The following is an 18,604-nucleotide window of genomic DNA, read 5'->3' as shown; positions in this document are numbered from 1 at the left end:
TATCAAAAATCTAAGACGAGATCTAGTCTCATATCACGATATCGATATAACATTGATATATTGCCCAGCTCTACCATAGACCATGGTACATACAAGTACTGTCGGAATATTAATGAGTTCATCTTTTTTCATTGTAAACAATAAAATGTGCCCAGTCCACACAGGCTTGCAAGACACCATTGCCTAGGACAAAGGACCACATACCCTAAATATATAAAATCTACTTTTTTTTGCCAAGCTTCAGAAAAAAAAGTCGCCAACTTATAAATATTAAATTTAAACAACCTCTCCAGTTGGTCTTTATCCGTGCACCAGAACATTTCAGGATTTTGGGAGATACTTTAATGTAAGATTGGTCTTCTTAACCCTCATGTTGTCCTCGTGTCAAATTGACCCACTTTTCTGTATCAGTGTTCTTTTTAACTACCCGATTCCCCAAAATAACATGATTGATTCAACACAACGCTCTTTGGCAAGTACAAATCTCTACTTTTATTCATTTTGAGGCGTTTTATTCCATTTTATAGCATTTGAAAAAATTTGAAGTGGTTTTGAAATAGTATTGAGTAAAAGTTGACATATTCTAGTCTGTGATTATCCATCAACATACTTTCCTTTAATTTTAGTCTCAATAATTGCTATTTTGTGCTTTTCTAACTCAAACATTAGGTACCATTTCCTATAAATGAGATTTATTGACCATAAATTCCAAAAATAACTGTGAAACTAAAGTTAATGAGTTAGTGTTACATAGTGTTGAAAACGTCAAAAAAGTGACAAACATTGAAAAAAAGGACAAAAAAGAAATGAATGAAAACTTTAAAACGTTGATTAAGCCTCAACAAAAGTGTTAATTTTCAATTTTGACGGAAAACAACACAACCATCAAGATACAGACAATACATAAGAAAATGTGATTTGTTCTCAACTTCTCCTAGACAACCTTTAATATTCCTGGATGTTTTTGAATCCACCTACTTCAAGGGCAAGGGGAAGGATTCCTGTTCTCAACTGAGCCACCAACGACCTCTGACTGTATCTGCAAATATAGAGACTTAAATAAGGATAGTGCATAGTTTCTGTGTGTAGGCAGGCTTTTCAATGGAAATACTGTACGTGAAGTCTTCACATCAACCCACTACAGTTATTTAGACTGGTATTATTCATTTTTTTCCTATTACATTTAGAGAAGAAAAGCCAGATAATAGAAGGGTGACAGCAGACAGACCTCATCATGGTTTTTAGTATTGGAGAGAAATATGTCTAGCCACTCTAATTTCCCTACTGTATCTTTTTCTTTTGTCACACCACATTTTATATCCACATCTGCTTTGTGGCTGTGCTAGTTATTAGTAATTATGTTAAAGGGACAATCTGTCACAGCTGCAGCCTGAAAGAGCAGCTTCTGTCAAGATGTCCTCAAAAATGACAATAAACCCTTGAGTTTATTTCATTGGAGCTGCTTAGCGTTTACAGTAGATTGTGACCGTGTTGTGCTCAGAGCTGCCGCTCTGAAAGTGTAAAGTGTAGTGTTTGTGAAAAAGATAAGTCGGACCTGGGTAGCCTAGAGGTTAGGGGATGGGCCTATGACTCAAAGGTTGCCTGTTTGTGTTGAGAAAATAGATGAAAAGGGCTCACTGCTCCCTCAGCAACTGCTGCTGAGTTGAAACCAGAAATTGCTCCAGTGGAACGGCTCAGCAGCAAATGGTAGAGAAGATTGGTGATTGTGGGCAGCTCCCAGCTGTGGATGTGTATTACAGTGTGTGTGTGTGTGAGGACTGAGAAATTACTTCAAGCTTAATGACATTTCCACAACATTTTGGTGCTATAATACTGTTTTTGTTTAAAACCATGAGATCTATAAGCAGCATTGCATTGAAGAACTTGACATTTTGTCTAATCTTTTCTAATATTGCATTTTTTGAAACAAACATGCTTCTAAATTAAAAAGAAAAGAGCCAAATGATAGTGAGGTAGGGTAGTGATTAAAAGCTATTTAATTATTGTGAAACAATGATGAAGTAGAACTGAAATGAAAAGCCTTTAAGCTATAGTACGTGGCTTCTGTCTAACCCATGACGAATTCTAAGTAATGGTAACAAAACTGTTGGCGCCTCCACAAGATACAAAAAGTTACGCACTAAAGCTTTAAACCAAAGGAATAGTTCGATATTTTGGTACATGGACGTATTGGTTTTCTCGCTGAACGTTAGATGAGAAGATCGATAGCACTTTAAATGTCTGCCCTTTAACATGAAGCCAAAGCCTGCAGCTGTTTAGCTTAGCATAAAGACTGGAAACAATTGAAATTGTCCCGTTAAACTGTTTAGAACAAACTAAACAGAACGTGTTAATTAGTGAACTTTAGAGTTGACGATGTAGTTTCTTTTTTTTTTCGACCGAGCCAGCCGGTCTTTATGCTAAGCTAAGCTAACTGGCTGCTGGAGTATCTCAGCTAACTCCTAAAAAAAAATCAAACAAGCCTATTCTCAACAAATTTAATGCAAATAATTTGATTCATTTGACTTATTTTTATTCTGAGACCCATTGAAATGAAAAACTGTACCTTTTTCCTACTTGAACCCATCATTTGAGGTGTAAAGCGTACTTGTCAGAGTAGGCATATATGACCTTTTGTATGATTGAAACCAGCCATGGCATGTCACTTCATATTTTTTGAGGTCCTCCCCTTGATCGGTACAATCAGTCAAGCGTTAAACGTCTACTTTACAGCTATTCTGAATGTCATTCTCTCTCCTTCATCCCTTTAAAAAAAGAAGGTCTTTAGCTTTGAGTGAGCAAAGCTGCGATGCACCGCACATCTCAATCACACCTGTTCTACACAATGTCTCGCCACGCGCAGAAAGGGTGAAATCCTCAGAAGATTTATTTTGCTCCGCATTTTTGATTTACCACTGAATCAAAACCATTGCTAGTAGAATACACGTCACCTAATGTCTTCAAAAAGATGACAAACAACTTAACTCAAGGCATAAAAGCAGCTTAATTCAGTTCAAAGTCTACCCTTGTCTGACAAAGGTTATCTCTGACAGTGGTGTCATTTTTATTTTTTACCAGTTTTGTAGTGTCAGCACCATCCTTTCACTTTCTTCCCTTACTTTCCCTTAAATTTCAAATTGACTTTTCACAAGAGGTTCACAATGCCTGCATTATTAAACAACTAATGAAAATTAAAACCTTTCACCTTAAATACCCCTCTGGAATAATAGAGAAAAGCCTCATGAAAAATAAAGCTGGAAACTTGGGTCTACCAGAAAGAAACGCTCTGTCATAAGTACAGTGGACACTGAAAGTACATTGAAATGACAGCATTGAGCATTGTTTATCAAGGTAATCACACAAAAGATGCCTTTGTCACCTTGAACAACAAGCCAAGGAGGGAGAAAGAGCCAGGTACACAAAAGGATGGTAACACTGCCCAGCCAGAACAGAACAAAAACAGCACAGTGCAAACACATGAACTACTTTATATGTATAGAGAGGCACCGTCAAGTCACATTTGGCATTTCCCCCCTGGGAGCTGGTGTAAAGCAGACAGGATAAGTACCTTTTTTCACAAGTGTGACAGCAGAATTTTATATGACCTCAAGATATGTTGTGAAGGTACATTGGAGATGAGGACACTGCAGGAATATAATCTGATAACAATATTGATGGTTTTGGATGGTTTTGCCTGTTGCCTAAAAGTTGTGTATAGTCAACATGTTAAATCTAACATATTACATGGCTTGGTTTATTCTAAGGCATTCTGCGGTCTGTTATTTTCTTGATAACAGACCGTTGCCATGCATAGCAGAGCATTGCCAGCATTGGACGCAGTTCCGTTCATTCTGGAGGACCCCAGGTATCCATCCGCTGAAAGAAGTCCGGATAATTTATCAGCCGTGGCAAAAAGTGAGGAAACATGAATCAACTTTCGTCCTCCAATTCAAGCAATGACAGCAGATCTGGTGACCGTCTCTAGCTACATCTTTACATACGGTCTATGACCGTTCAATGCAGTAGGCTGGGAGACAGTGAAAAGTGTAGTTTGGCAGTACTTTCAGTCAAAAGAAGGCGATTCAAGTCGAGCTACAAGTTCAATTTGCAATGCCGATTTGTCTCGCGTTGGCAAGGACCCTAAACAATACACAACATCGCCGCTGTTCATCCGAAAGAATATCAGTTGTGCATGAAGGAATCTACAGTCAGCAACCAAAATACAGCAACTTCAGGTACGGCAAAGGAAGGACAGACACAGCTATAAACTTGTGTTAACTCCCGGCTGTCACTAAATTAGTCTACCTACAGTGGGAGCAGAGCAACCAAACGGCCGGCTGCCGCTCGTTAGCTATCGTTAGTGTTACGGGGGACAGAAGGATGGACTCAAATGCACGGCTCACAGGGAAGGTATTTATTAGGAAAAAGGGGGATGGAAGTAGGGAGATGGACGCCAGGAGCAGGTGGGTGGCGGACCGGGGAGACTGTGCAGGAGGAGCCGGGAGCGAGGGCCGAGGAGGAGGCGAGGGCACGGCGAGCAGAGACACGGAGGACGGAGCCGGGTGGCGGCGAAAGGGAGAGATGAGAGTGGAGAGCTGCGGTGGCGGGGGTGCAGCAGTGCGAGGGGCAGAGCAGGATGATGAGGAGGAGACGCCGTGGGAGGAGGACTGGTGGGGGGTCCGAAGCCAGCCGGCCGGAGATCAACTGAAACAGGAAAACACAGGGAGAGTCAGTAACGACAGATACAAAGACACAAAGGCTAGCACAGGAATTTAGCGGAGGTTCACCCATGTAGCTGATCTGACGATCAAGTGAAGAGTGGATGCAGAGCCAGGGTATATAAACAGGAGTAGATGATGATGGCAAGCAGGTGTGGATGGCGGGAGCGGGTGAAGGCTGGCAGGTGCGTCTGATGTTGGTGATTGGCGTTGACGGGAGGCAGGTGTGTGTGATCAGCTGGCTTCGGACGGGAGAGCAGGAAAACCAAAACAGGAAGGCAAAACCAAAACAAGATAGGCTGTGGCAAACGAGACTTAGAGTAGTGAAAAGTAATAAGGGAGACAGACTCACGACCAGCCGGGACCCCGCCATGACAGTTAGCTTTCTAATTTTCACCCACGTTTCTAATTTCCCAGTTCTGTTAGCTTGACTTGGCTTTGTAGTCGTTCTCATAGCACAGCTTTTGTCCACAATATGTAGTTTTCAGCAAGAAAGGCTCTAAAAACCAACTGGCCAGCATGGGGTTAATGACTACCTGGAGCATTTACTAGCTAAAGAAACATATTTTTCTTTCTATTTTATTTAAGTTGGTGGAGACCAAAACAGAGCTAAAAGGAGATTGAATATTCATAGCTTACAAACAGATTTGGTAAGGATAAATAAAGATATGTCAGTGTGGAAAATTGTCGTCAATATGTATAGTTTTGTATGGTTTTCTGTCGGTAAGCCAAGTCAATAGTAAGCCAATGTGCTACAACATGCAAAGACACCAGTACGCTAAATTATACAGTTAGAGAACGACTGGTGAGACCTTTCACATACTGTACATTTGTAACTTTTCATTTAATCGGAGAAAGGAAAGGATTTTTTTTAAAACTTGTCACTAAGTTATATTACTTACTTACTTAAATGGTAAAATGTCTGTGTTTTATTAAAGTTAGGATCTAGTCCAGTAAATATTTATGAATGTTTCCACTGCAGCTTCTGCAAATGGGAAACAGCAGGTCTGCTGTAATTCTTTGTTTATTTATATCAACAGACTAACGCCTACTACATGTCCATCTGGCCAACTGTAATACTAATTATTCTTTCTTCACAGCCAGACAATGGTGACCAAAATCTCTATGTTAAGGACACAGCTGTTGCGGGGCAAAATGAGCCAAATTCCTGAAATGGTCCTGCATCAAACCTCTTATTAAAACAAATGTGGGTATAAAGTGGGTGGTAACACCGATCACTTATTCACCCACTGAAACCGTAGTTATGATAATAGCTGACACTATTGTTTCCCTTTTAAATGTGGCTTTGAGCCTGCAAACTCCTGCTGGAATGAATTGTGTTCATGCGCCACACTTTTTCTCTTAATTTGTGATTGTTCCATTTCGTTGTTTCACTCTTTCATTTGCTGACATGCGTGCACTTTAATTGGCTTCTTTCTGAACTTTATCCAGGAAATCAAAACTGTAAGGGGGTGTGCAAGAGAGAAAGACGCAGAAAGAGATAAGCTATGGTGAGAAGAAAAGGGAACGAGAAAGACGAGAAAGCAGAGGGGTGTGAAGTCTTATTTAGCTTCAGCGGGATCTTTCAGCTTCGGTGGTTGGTGTTGATAGAGGAACAGGAACAGCCGGGCTCCCCAACAGAGAAAGGGACCAGCACAGCGAGATTTAATGACTCCTTCAAAACGCCATGATCACACATTACAGCAAATTACTTCCCATCACACAGGAAAAAAAGAAATAATAAATAAAAGAAATCAGTGTGCATTTTCATTGAACCATGGTATTACAGTCTGTGAGGCTGCAACGTCGATGCTCACAGCCTGGGATGATTTGTTCTATACAAATGAGATCCGGAAAATGTTAGTAATTATATAGTAAATCTGCATACGTGAAAGTTTTAAGATGGGGGTTCAAATAAAAGTTGTATTTAATAGACGCATGCAGTGCTTTTATATCTCTAGACACACTTCATGTATTCATTAGGCCCGATCTATATTGCTAATTAACTTCTCCTGTGCAAGTTTTATCTCAAATTGCCTGTGTGCTGCACAGATGTTTAAGAGGCATCTTTAAAAACCCTGGGCCTTGTAACTGAGTCCCTTTTAAAAAAAAAAAAAACATTTCCTGCCTCAGGGTATTATTTTTACACCATTCAGTGACTTACAAGACAAGTTGGATGAAAGCAGTGAATGTCAGCAGCTCTGAAGTTATGAGTGGAAATTATGTATGCGTCAAAGCTTCTGTAAGTGACAATTCAGGAGGCCCAAACTGGATGAGGCATTCACTTCCTTGTTACGCACCCCGTAATGCTCAGCCCTTGTTTATGCCTTATACATTAGCAGGAGGTGTGATTATCATACAACACATACTACCTAAACAATATTTTAGGAAGATTTCCAAAACACTCCCATAATTAACAAATACGACTGCTGCACTCTGGGGATTAATCATGGTACCGTAATCATTCTATTAAACTGGAACAGTTTTAAACATGTAGTAAACGTTGTAAACAGAATTGGTTAAAGTTTAAGCAACAAAATAACTTAGGGTTAGTAAAACATCTGAGATTGCCTTAAAACGAGTCACATAAAACTACTAAAATAGGGACATGACATGACGTCATGGACGTTATAGTCGCGCTTTGACAGACCTTCCTCCACAGCTCGGCAAAGAGGGTCTGGCTATTCCACACAAAAATTCAGGATGGTCAAAAAACATGCTCTTGTTATTGGCATTTCTCTAAAGCAATCCCAATTGTCTTGGGCCGCGCTTAAAGGAAGGAATTTGTTTTGGTGGAACACGTGTATGTTCAAAAGTTGCTTTAGTCATGCAACAGAAAACTCCTATTGGACACCTAGCTGTCTGGATTTACCCTGCAGAGATCTGAGGAGCAGTTAATCATAGTCCTCAGAAATCCAGAGTTTAGAATTCCAACACAAATGGAGTGGAAGGTAACGGACATCCAGCGGAATTTCCGGTGACACCAGGGCAATCGTCATTGCGTCACTGTCAAAAGTCTGCAAAACTTCATTTCAAGAAGCGACCATTTACTTCTTTTTTTTATATCACATGGAACACAAACTCTGTTCTCCTTAGTGCAAGTCCTGTGTTTATGTGACCCACCCACCCATTTGCATTGTTTGCTCTTGCGATAATTACTACACCCACAAGAGGTTGCAGCCTAGCAAGAAACATTTGTCGTTATGAGCTGCTTGCATGATCTCCCCATACAGTCGTAAATCACGTGTTTAGTTCTAAAAAAGGAATCATTACCAAAACTCATGCATTACTAAAGAATTTGGTGGATTGATTCATAGGACAGGAGGCCAATGGTTGGGCATCTTTCATTTATATATCGCTTTCAGACTGACCAAATCCCTGTCTGGGGTAGAGATGGAGGTTTGACCCGCAGAGATTTTAAGGTGTATTTGAATGGGTCGGTGAGCATCTCTGCATGAATGGCTTACTCAACGTGGGTTGCCGTCCAAGGACGTGATTGGTTGTAATGCGAGGTGCACAAGTATGATATGACCCTATTAGGGAAGGAAATGAGCTAATGATAATGGCTTTAAATGTAATTAAATTTACCTTATGGACTAAATATGGCTCTATATAGTTGACCAAAAATCCCTTTTTCCATTTGAACATTTCATCCAGACTATTGAAAGATAGTGGGATTCTAAAACAGCCAATGAATTTCATTTCTTTGAGATGTTAGCATTTAAAAAAAAAAAAAAAAAAGTTAATTCAGCTGTTTTAAGATTTTGCAAATAAAAAATATCTTTTGCCAATAACCAAATAATTTACACATGATCTTTTCCAAATGCAAAACAGCATTTATCAAACCTAGATTAGGCCTCACTGAATCATTAATCCTGCTGCCTCTGGCATGTCACAACATTAGCTCTGCAAATATCTTCAGTCACTGTGAGTTCTACTGAAGGCTGTCTGCCCCAGTGAACTATAGGATCCCAAGAGACTTACCTCAAGGCTCTACAAACCCTAACGTAAGCACTTGACGGTATGCAGCTTCATTTAATGTGTTTGTTGCTGTTGAAGTGAGAACGTTTTAATCTAGCAGGGCAAAACAGATGGCTGCAACAGATTTGAGTCAGCAGCTGGGCATCACATGCCATTAGCGTTAAGCTGCCCTCTCTTGCCACGGCACTGATCTTATTGTCTCACCCCATTTTGTACATGCAAATGTCTTCCTACTTTACCAAGAAGTCCTAGACTCAGAGGTTCAACCTTCTGCTCATGTTTGTTGCCATTGAGGTGTCCCGCTTAGACCCCCTATGTGTGTGTTCAGACTTTTGGCCGATTAATGCGTGCAGGTTGCAGTTTTGGTCCAACAAGCATGTCCTGCACTCACAATGCTTTGTCTTCACATACTCCTGTGGCACTGGTGAAAGAGGACAAATCGTCTGGCCCACAAATGTGCTGTACCTCTTCAGTTCCCGGGACAGAGGCGTACTAAACAAAACCCATTGAGGTCAGAAAACATGCAATTGCTCTGTTTCATACCCTGAACAAAGAGCAATAAAATAGAGCCAACACGTGAGCAGAACACAGTGTTGAATGATTACAAACTTCTTTCTGTTCTGACACTTTTTGGTCTTCAATAGGTTCCTGCTGTGCACACAAGCTAGTGGCCACAATAAAGTATATACTCACAATATTGTAGACAGAAATTTTTAGAAAACATGTGAAGAAATACTATCTTCCCATAATCAATCACACATTACACATTACACATTGCTATTGCAAAAAACATTGTGTTATGACTTTGGGAGCTCACCAACTTGATGCATTGTAAAAACGTGGATATGCATCAGCAGGGAAATCTACCAGCTTTTCCCCAACCCAGACGTTTTTTTTGCCAGAGTGAAAAAATGATTTGGCACCTGCATTCCACTTTGGGGATGCAAGTTTTTCGGCGACAATAGGAATATCATATTCTGATGAGGGACTTGGGGTCACGTAATGGGAGCTGAGACAGACATTGGCCCCGGAAGAGAGCGGAATCCATCTGAAGCAGCACCTCATGGATGGATGACCTGGGAAGATATGGTCCCATTTGCATAGATAGAAATGTATCCTGGCAAATCTAATCCACTCATCTGACGATATGTTGTAGAAGGAGGAAAGAAAATGAGTATGAAAGTGAGAAAAAAGATACACAGTGTAGACTTAAAAGAGAGGGTTCTTGGGTTCAGTAGAGGCTCCTCAAAGATCAAAAAGAAGCGAACAGTCCAGTTTTTCTCGAGAAAAATAATCAGAGGAATAGCTCAGCAAACTAGATGTATCAGATCTTTGCTGGTCTAATTTAAATAGACTTTGAAGTGTTTTTTCTCACAGTGCAATGTGGTAAAATTATGGAAACCTTTTTACATCCTCACAATAAAAAAAAACACGTTTTGTTCAGGTTTGTAAATTTAATTCAGAATATATATATATGTCAAATTTAAAAGATTATAAATTCAAATTATTTAACCCTTGTGTTGTCTTCCCTTCAACCATAAAAAAAGTTAACGCTTTTTCTGCCATTTTTGTCACTCTTTCATTGTTGTGGGTGTTTTTTCAGAAGTTATTTGATATTTCTAATGTTGACATTTTCACCTTGTTTCGATGAAAGATATTTCAATGTGATGAAAAAACTGAAAATGGGTCAAATTTGATCCGAGGACAACACAAGGGTCAATGAACTTTATAAGGAAGTAGGTTACAACCGCCCAGTGTCATGGCAGTTTGTAAAATGGCCATGGTATTTAATCTATTGATTTGTGTGCAGGTCACGTTAATTGTCTTTGATAATGAATTTTGAAGTAATATCAGGGAAGGAAAGCCTATTTTGTGATCACAGAATGATTACGGTGGCGAGCAGTATTGAAAAGCCAAAGCAACACGGGACTTTCACCCCGGAGACCGGGAATTGCGTCCCGCGCGTTGCAGTTCTTTCCGCTTTATTCTCTTCCTAACCACAATCGTCCCGTTGTTGTCGGTGTGTCATGCGTGTGACGTTTCCTTTCCCCATTTTATTTTCCTAACTTCCTAACCGTCCCGTTGTTGTGGCCGGCATGTGGCGTTTGATTTCCCCATTGTTGCGTGCCACAGAGACCACGGATCGTGTCCCTGTGCCCGGGGAGCACGTCTTGCGTGTGGCCATCCGTCCCGTTGTTGACGCCGGCATGTGGCGTTTCATTCCCCCCGGAGACGGCGGGTCGTGAGTTGTTGCCACTGTCCCTCGTGTGGCGTTTCATTTCTCCATTGTTGCGTCCCCCAGAACAGACCCGTGTCATGGCAGTTTGTAAAACGGCCACGTTTGAAAATCGTGACTTGTACACGAAACAAACGAGAAAATCGCGACCTGTACGTAAATCAATAAATCAAAATAACGTGACCATTTCACAAACTAGCGTGAGACCGGGTTGGTTACAAATATGGAAAAATAAAAACTGGATGAGAAGTCATGCAATTATAAACATACTTAAAGTAAATCAGAATGTTGAGATACTAAGAGAATTACAAATATTTTGAATACGAAAATTGAAATGCTGAAAATAAAATGCTACTTGCATGAGCACACTTATTTTTAACGTTTCTTTTTGTGGCTGAAATGGGATTCCATATACAGTACAAACAGATGTTTGCACCCTGAGTATACACTGGGCCAATGATGTTGTTAGCGTAATTATTCCAGATCTTTAGTAACAAACAAAAGCAGCAATGGATGCTGCACACTCACTGTAGCTCGATGATATGGGACTGTGCAGTGTCAACACTGATTCTTGGTATGTTCCATGCAGGGAAAAACCTACATAGAGATGTTTTTTGGGTACTTGAGCTTCAAATGGATGTAGTAATGCAGTCAGCTATGCAAGCTGGTTGTAGGCACAATACACAATTCTGATCATTCAACTCATGTACAGTATGCTGTTTCAGGGCACTTTAGTCGTTCATCTGTAGTTAATCAACAAAGAGTGGACCCATTTTGCCTGTCTGATGTCATTTGACAGGGCCTCCTCCATTTAAAATGTGTCAACTTTGAAATTGATTGGTTATGCTTTGTGATAATATTGCCTGAAGCTCAAATTTTGACTTTTGCATATTTAAAAATCCCATCAGTTCTCATTTAACATTCCCTGAATATTTTATTACATCATGCTTTGTTCTTAGGATGAGATAGAGTCCAATGCAAATGGTTTTCTAGCATTAAAGTAGTTTAAAGGATGCTATTGTTTAATCAGTATTGAGAAATTCTGGTTTAAATTTTCTGTTCCTTTATTACCAGATGTCTTTCCAATTACATACACAGTATAAGATTGCTTTGTATTTGGTATAAATATGTGAACAAAGAAAATTGATACACATATTCATCATCTGGGATATCACCCTCTTCCACAGACAAACACTTGCATTGATATGACCTTGCACTGGAGTTGAGCTACTTTACAACCAGTTACTGTCAAACAGACTGTTGTTTGAACACTTTGTGACAGCCTGGAGGAAGGAAGCAAAGGAAGGGGGGGGGGGGAGGCATAACCATCGATTGATCTGCTGCTGCAGGGACATAAAGGCTCCAAGAGTGCAGATCTAGGATCCCATTAGGACACACACAGTCTGCTCTTCCCACATCGCTCCCACAGATCTGCTGTTTTAGACCATCAGGATGGCCTGACCGTATCGGGCCCCCTCGGCCGTCTTTCTCTCTCTCTCCCCCGTCGCCACTGTGATCCATCACAAAAGCACCCTGCCTCCGGGTCTCTGTTGGCTCTCTAATGCCTCTGATCAGGTTAGCGACTGCTCTCTGACTCCAAAGGTGAAGGCATTTCTAACCTTCATTCTTTAAAAAGATTTATTTTCAGATTGTTGCATTTAGCCCTACGGACTTTTGTTTTTATGGCTCTCAATTCCCTGAAAGGTGGAGATCTGTGAAAACTTCATTTAATCTGTAGCATATCAACAAAGAACACAAAGGCACACATGCACATTCCCAACTGCGTCACCAAGTTTTACAATTATGTGCTTCTCTACATTTTAACAAATGTGGTAGTTTGGATCGCTTTCTTCCAGCAAGAGGTTAAATGAATCTGCCAAGATTAGTGATACTCTTCTTTTTGCCTGTCCAAAATAAAGAGCAAATGCAATGAATGGATTTATGGGTTTATCTGGCCTTAAGTTAACTGCAAACGATATGTATATATTTGGCTAACTAGCTTACATAACCAAGCACTGAGCTACTTCCCAGCAAAAGGAGCATTTCATCGTCGAGTTTGCTGACGACACCACAGGGGTCTGACTCATCTCAGAGGGAGACGAGGCAGCCTACAGAGAGGAGGTCCTGAACTTGGCAGCTTGATGTTCGGAGAACAACCTAGCTCTGAACACCAAGAAAGCCAAGGAGATCATCGTCGACTTCAGGAAGAACAGCACCGACCTAGCCCCCCTGGACATCAACGGTGAGTGCGTGGAGAGGGTCCACACCTTCCGGTTTCTCGGCGTCCTCTTCTCCGCTGACATTTCCTGGACAAACAACATCACAGCGTCCATCAAGAAGGCTCAGCAGCGACTACACTTCCTGAGGGTCCTCAGGAACCTGGACTCCAACCTGCTGCTGATCTTCTACCGCTACTCCATGGAGAGCCTGCTGACTACTGCGTCACAGTCTGGTACGGCAGCTGCACCGCGGCAGACAGGGAGAGGCTGCAGACGGTTGGAAGGTCAGCACAAAACATTATTGGCTGCCCTCTCCCCTCCCTGATGGACATCCACACCTACCGCTGCCTCAGCAGAGCAGAGAACATCATCAAGGACAGCTTCCCCCCTCCAGCTCTGATCTGTTTGACCTGTTGCCCTCAAGAAGGTGCTACAGGTGCATCAGAGCACAGACTAACAGACTCAAGAACAGTTTCTTCCCAAAGGCCATAACCACCCTCAATTCACACATGCACTGACTTCAATCCACAGCCTACCCCCCCCCCCCGGCCCCTGGACTTTCTATTTTGTGTCAACACTGTAAAGGGGTGATTCAAACATCTTAATGCAGATTAAGAACAGATGATATGTGTACTTGTTGTGTATGTGCAGGCCACAAGAAGTAATTAGGTCGTTTTTTGTTGGCTCACTTTTACTCACAACAAGCTAACCGGCAACATAGGATTCCATTCACTACGCTAAGCTAAAAATGAAAAGCTCAAAATGCGTTGGCGCACCTATCTACAGCCAGGGGAGACCTTGATAAGCCCTATTTTAATGGTAGCATATTCCTTTACGATGCACTACTGAGATACCTTTGTTGACGTTCCAAATAAATTTCTAACAAAACAGAGCAAGCTCGCCCCTCCCCCATTGTTTCCTTAACTGTCATGATTAACTGTCACTAACCCTCACCCCCTCCCCCAACCATCTTGTCGGTAATTGGCTGGAGCGGTTTGTTGTATTTTGGTGCCTATCCTGTGTCCCCAGTGTTTATTTGACGTTTATTTGACTGTGTTTCCCCCCTCCCCCCTAGGCTGGGTTTTTTCACAGTGTATTCTTGGGGCAGGCAGCTGGCGGATCAAGGAGAGATGCTTACGATTTGAGACAAAAATGTAATCGCACTGAAACCAAGCAGGAACCCTTTAAAGCCTCTGAACACCCACACAGATGTTTTCAGTTATTCTGGCTGATTAGACTCTTTTCAGGTTGACACAAAATCGTTCTACCAATAAGGATGACAAAGGTGTCATTTGTCCCGCCCTATTGGGTGCAACAACACTAACAGCGGACTCAGGAAGATGTCAATCTCTCAGTCTATCCACGGTGCTGGAAAAGGCCCAATCAGCCACAGTAACTATAAACACCTGTGTGGGTGTTCAAGCCCTATTCACAACTCTGTGTAGTATTTACACACATTGTGGAAATCAAACGTTACCTTTGTAGGAGGACAGAGCGCACTTTTTCCATGTCTGCCACATAGACAATCAGCTGAAGAGGAGGCTCCCTTTTTGCCTGGAAACTGTAGCTTTAGCCTCAGTCTGTTAGCGGTGCTAACTCAGCACAACATCAACATCGAGCATTTTACAGGATTCTGGTTTTTCAAACAAGTCAGCTGGAAACTTTAAAAAGTCAGTCAGAGACAGTGGTTTTTACCTTTTTTGATTTTAGCTTAATTAGCTACCTAGCTACACTTGCAGTTGTCAGTTAAGATAACAAAATTGACGGTTGCTGGCTAAAAATGAGAAGCCTGCTTTTGCACGTTTCTGTCTGCAATCAAGGACCCATTGATTCCAAAATGACTATGTAGTTTAAGTGGTAAATCTGCCACTTTTGTCAGTCTAAACTATAAGTACTATGCAGGAATGAAAAGACCTATACGTTTTGCAACAGTATTTAAGTTGGGAGAAGCTCAACTAACAGTCAATTATGAACATACATTTTTGACTATAACTCTCCCGCCGGCGTCTTGGCATACATCACTCCTAAACGTTTCCAGCTTAAATATAGAATAAAGGGTTGCAGTTTGTGTCAGCATAACTCGGAAGTTGCTGCAGTGAGCTTCAGAAGACGATTAGACTTCAAGAACTCGATGTTCCACTTGACTGAGGACAAACAGACACTGCAACCGAACACCATGCAAATGAGTCCAATTAACTGCAATATCACTGCACAGGGTCTGCCTCTCATGCAATCAAGTAAGCAGAGAGTTTAATGGATTTCAGCTGAACTGCAGAGTAGTGTGTGCAAGTACGACTGAGAGCTCTTATGAATGCAGCGTGAAACACTTGCATGGCATTTCATTTTTGCTCTGATTTCCTACTATCGTACATAATAAGCCTCCAAGCTATCAACATGATTGTTTCCTTGCATGCCACCGTGGTTATGTGAAATGTAGTTCTCTACCTGGAATAGTCAGTTTTGTTCTTTTTCCACAGGTCCTACGCTGCTTTGTTTGCCAGCGCCAGCCCTCTTGACAGCACCAGCTGAGCCTCGCTTTTTTCTGTGGGAAAGTGGAGGTGAAATCTACAATAGATGAAGCTGAAGAGGGAGGGAGGGATGCGGGGAGGCAAAGATCGAGTCGAGGAAGGTTATGTTACTTAAGAAAAAAGGTGTGAGAGCGAGAGAGTCAAGGTTAAGAAGTAGGGTGAAAGCTGGCAGCGTGCAAGAGTTCTGAGAGGGGATATACAGATAGAGGTGTGTGTCCCTATGGCTTTTAAAGTGGGTTATGAAAAAAAAAGCCTGTGGAGTGTGTTCTTATACCACTGAGCTGAACAACAGGGGGCTCAAACACCTCCCCTGCCAAGCAAAACACTGTCTGAGGTGCTTCAGAACATCATAAACTACAGTGTAAACACAGTGAGTGTGTCTCTGCTTGCCTTTGTCAGTGTGTTCAAGTGTACATTTATGTGCATGTTTGACTACTTGCTTCAATATTTGTCTACTCCTCTGTCTTTTACGTGCACATGTCCGTGTGTTTTAGTGTGTTAGCAATATGTGTGTCAAAGAAATCCCTTGAAAAGGACAAAAAGTGAAAATCATCCAACTTTGTAGTTCTAAAACTGTTTTCCTATGTACCCACAACTGTCTGCCCACAATAACTACACATCTTTGGTTTTATTTTTTCATTCCACAAGGGAATACTTTACCATATGTGTTAGCATTTGTAAGTAAACACTCTGCCAGCCAAAGGATATCTACGTGTAATTATCCTTAAAATTCAGTTGGAAAAAACTTCTCTGAATTGCAGTTTTTCTGCCAAAAGCCTATTGGATCAAATTGCCAAACTGGCTTAACTACACTATAACACTAAATCAAACTGTGTTTAGCTGGGGGCTTTCCAACTAGCTCTCCACCCATCTCTGTTTCTCAAACCTATTTTCCACTTTTTCTTACATTCTTTATTTCCCAATCTTTCAGTTGTCATCTTTTTCCCATCTCTATCTCCTCCATTTATATTCACTTCCCTGATGTCTTTCTGCCTCTTTCACTCCGTGTGCCGACCTCTGCATATCTTACGTGCGTATGTGTGTGTGCAATTTATGTGTGTATCTCGTTCTTTCTTCTCGCTTAATTATATTCTCTCACTTTTCATTATTCTTCCCAGTTTCTTCCCAAAGGCTGTTACGATAAGGATCTTGTTATTGTTCACTTATTCTAATTTCTCACGGGACGAGAAGGTGTATGAGTCTTTTTTGATGTCTTGATTCATTCTTGAGCCCAAAATTGATTTCTCTTCCCAAACTACATGTAGAGTTCTGTAAAGTTTAGAGGAATGCCCCCGTTTTAGTGGCTACAGTATGTGACATATCGAAACTCATACCGGGTAATTGGTTGTACAACTGCTCGCGTTGCTGTTGTGTTACAGGCTCAGAATGAAACACTGGGTCCAGACTTGTGAAACACATTTAGTTACAGGAGTTAGAATGTAAACAGGCTGTATTCACCTCAACCTGCAGTCCTGCTATAAACTTAATGCCCATGCAATACTATGCACTTACACATTTTCTTGTAAGTACAAAAATACCATTGAACATCCTTTGTGTGAGTAGAACTCTATCAAATTGGCAACTTTTGTCGCTAGTGCTGGTTACTTTCATTGAAAAGACTGCTCGCTAGCTTTTCTTCTGCCTTACTGGTAAAAAAATACTTATTACAACTTTGGCTAATTGTAGCTTCTGGTTGAATTAGGTAAGCTACCTGTTTTCACTGGCTGTTAATACAATTAGCCCGCCTTTCCAGCCTACTCGACCAATTCTCTACAAACTGACTTTGGCAGCTTATTGCCTGTCTTCTAGCATTTGCCTTTACTTTTAATCAGTCCAAATCAGTGTTGCCAAGATTTAGCAACTTTTCAGACCCCCTTAGTGACTTTTTTTTCTAAAAAAGCAACTAGCGACATATCTGGGGTCTTTCTGTAGAAAAGACTCCTGTCTCCAGACTCCGGTCTTTCTCTGAATAAGGAGCAGCCCCTCAATCTTTGCTTTCTCCTCATGTGCAACAGCACTGCGCACATTACTATTTTCCCGCAGTATTTTCCCCCAGGATGCATTTTCCGGTCCGCATTTCTAAGATCCTTGTTTTTCAAGGGGTAAAAGGTTCATTCCACCAAAAAGCTACTTTATGTCCAAACATTAAGTTTAAAAGGGTTTTCCCTGGTACTTCTTCCTGTCTTGCAATTCAACTTGGTTGCTAAGATTTGCATTTTCGGGCAATTTGTGTAATTAGCATACTAGTTCATTAACAGCTAAAATGAAGATGTAGTTTTTAAATGTATTTAAATTGAAAACAATACATTAAACAGATTTTACAACCCACTCCTTTAACAAAGAAATGAGCAAGCAAATGAGTCAAAACGTTTTTAATAGTGGCATTTCCACATGATATAAAGACAAACAGGAGAATGATAGCTTTAAGTACTTTGTGTCTGCCGTTTTTGTTCTTCACATAATTGAACGCTTTCAACAGTCTCAATGATTCCTGCAAGAAAGACACAGAGAGAGAACGATGCAAGAAAACAACAGTAATTTCATTATATTTAAATTTGACTTTTCCTGACCCTTTAATATTGAAACCCACTGTGAAGACGGTAACAGGACAGGCCTATATCCAGAGGTGGGTAGAGTAGCCAAACATTTTACTCAAGTAAAAGTACTGTTACTTCAGAATAATATGACTCAAGTAAAAGTAAAAGTAGTCATCCAAACAATTACTTGAGTAAGAGTAAAAAAGTACTTGATGAAAAAACTACTCAAGTAGTGAGTAACTGTTGAGTAACGTCTGATTTATTTCTTAACACAAGCATCAATCAGACAGACAAAAATACAAAATAATCATATTCAGGCAAATTATAGTTCATCCAACCAATAAAAATAAATTAAAATTAATTTATTAATTACAAAATGGCTTAA

General features: G+C 40.8%; 2 long non-coding RNA genes across 2 annotated transcripts in view; one reads left to right on the top strand and one right to left on the bottom strand.

The window, feature by feature from the left end:
• Positions 1-4,169: 4,169 nt before the first annotated feature.
• LOC116706713 (uncharacterized) overlaps positions 4,170-18,604 on the top strand; it is a 19,641-nt gene continuing 5,206 nt past the window's right edge. The window contains exons 1-2 of the long non-coding RNA XR_004336301.1: positions 4,170-4,271; positions 7,421-7,424. This is a non-coding gene — a long non-coding RNA (uncharacterized LOC116706713). The remainder of the gene's footprint in view (positions 4,272-7,420; positions 7,425-18,604) is intronic.
• Positions 4,198-18,604, bottom strand: part of LOC116706712 (uncharacterized) — a 15,607-nt gene continuing 1,200 nt past the window's right edge. The window contains exons 2-3 of the long non-coding RNA XR_004336300.1: positions 12,007-12,013; positions 4,198-4,268 (exon numbers count right to left, since the gene is read on the bottom strand). This is a non-coding gene — a long non-coding RNA (uncharacterized LOC116706712). The remainder of the gene's footprint in view (positions 4,269-12,006; positions 12,014-18,604) is intronic.

Source organism: Etheostoma spectabile, chromosome 18 (assembly GCF_008692095.1).
Source record: "Etheostoma spectabile isolate EspeVRDwgs_2016 chromosome 18, UIUC_Espe_1.0, whole genome shotgun sequence".
NCBI lineage: Eukaryota > Metazoa > Chordata > Actinopteri > Perciformes > Percidae > Etheostoma > Etheostoma spectabile.
This window is presented reverse-complemented; position numbering and strand designations above follow the sequence as displayed.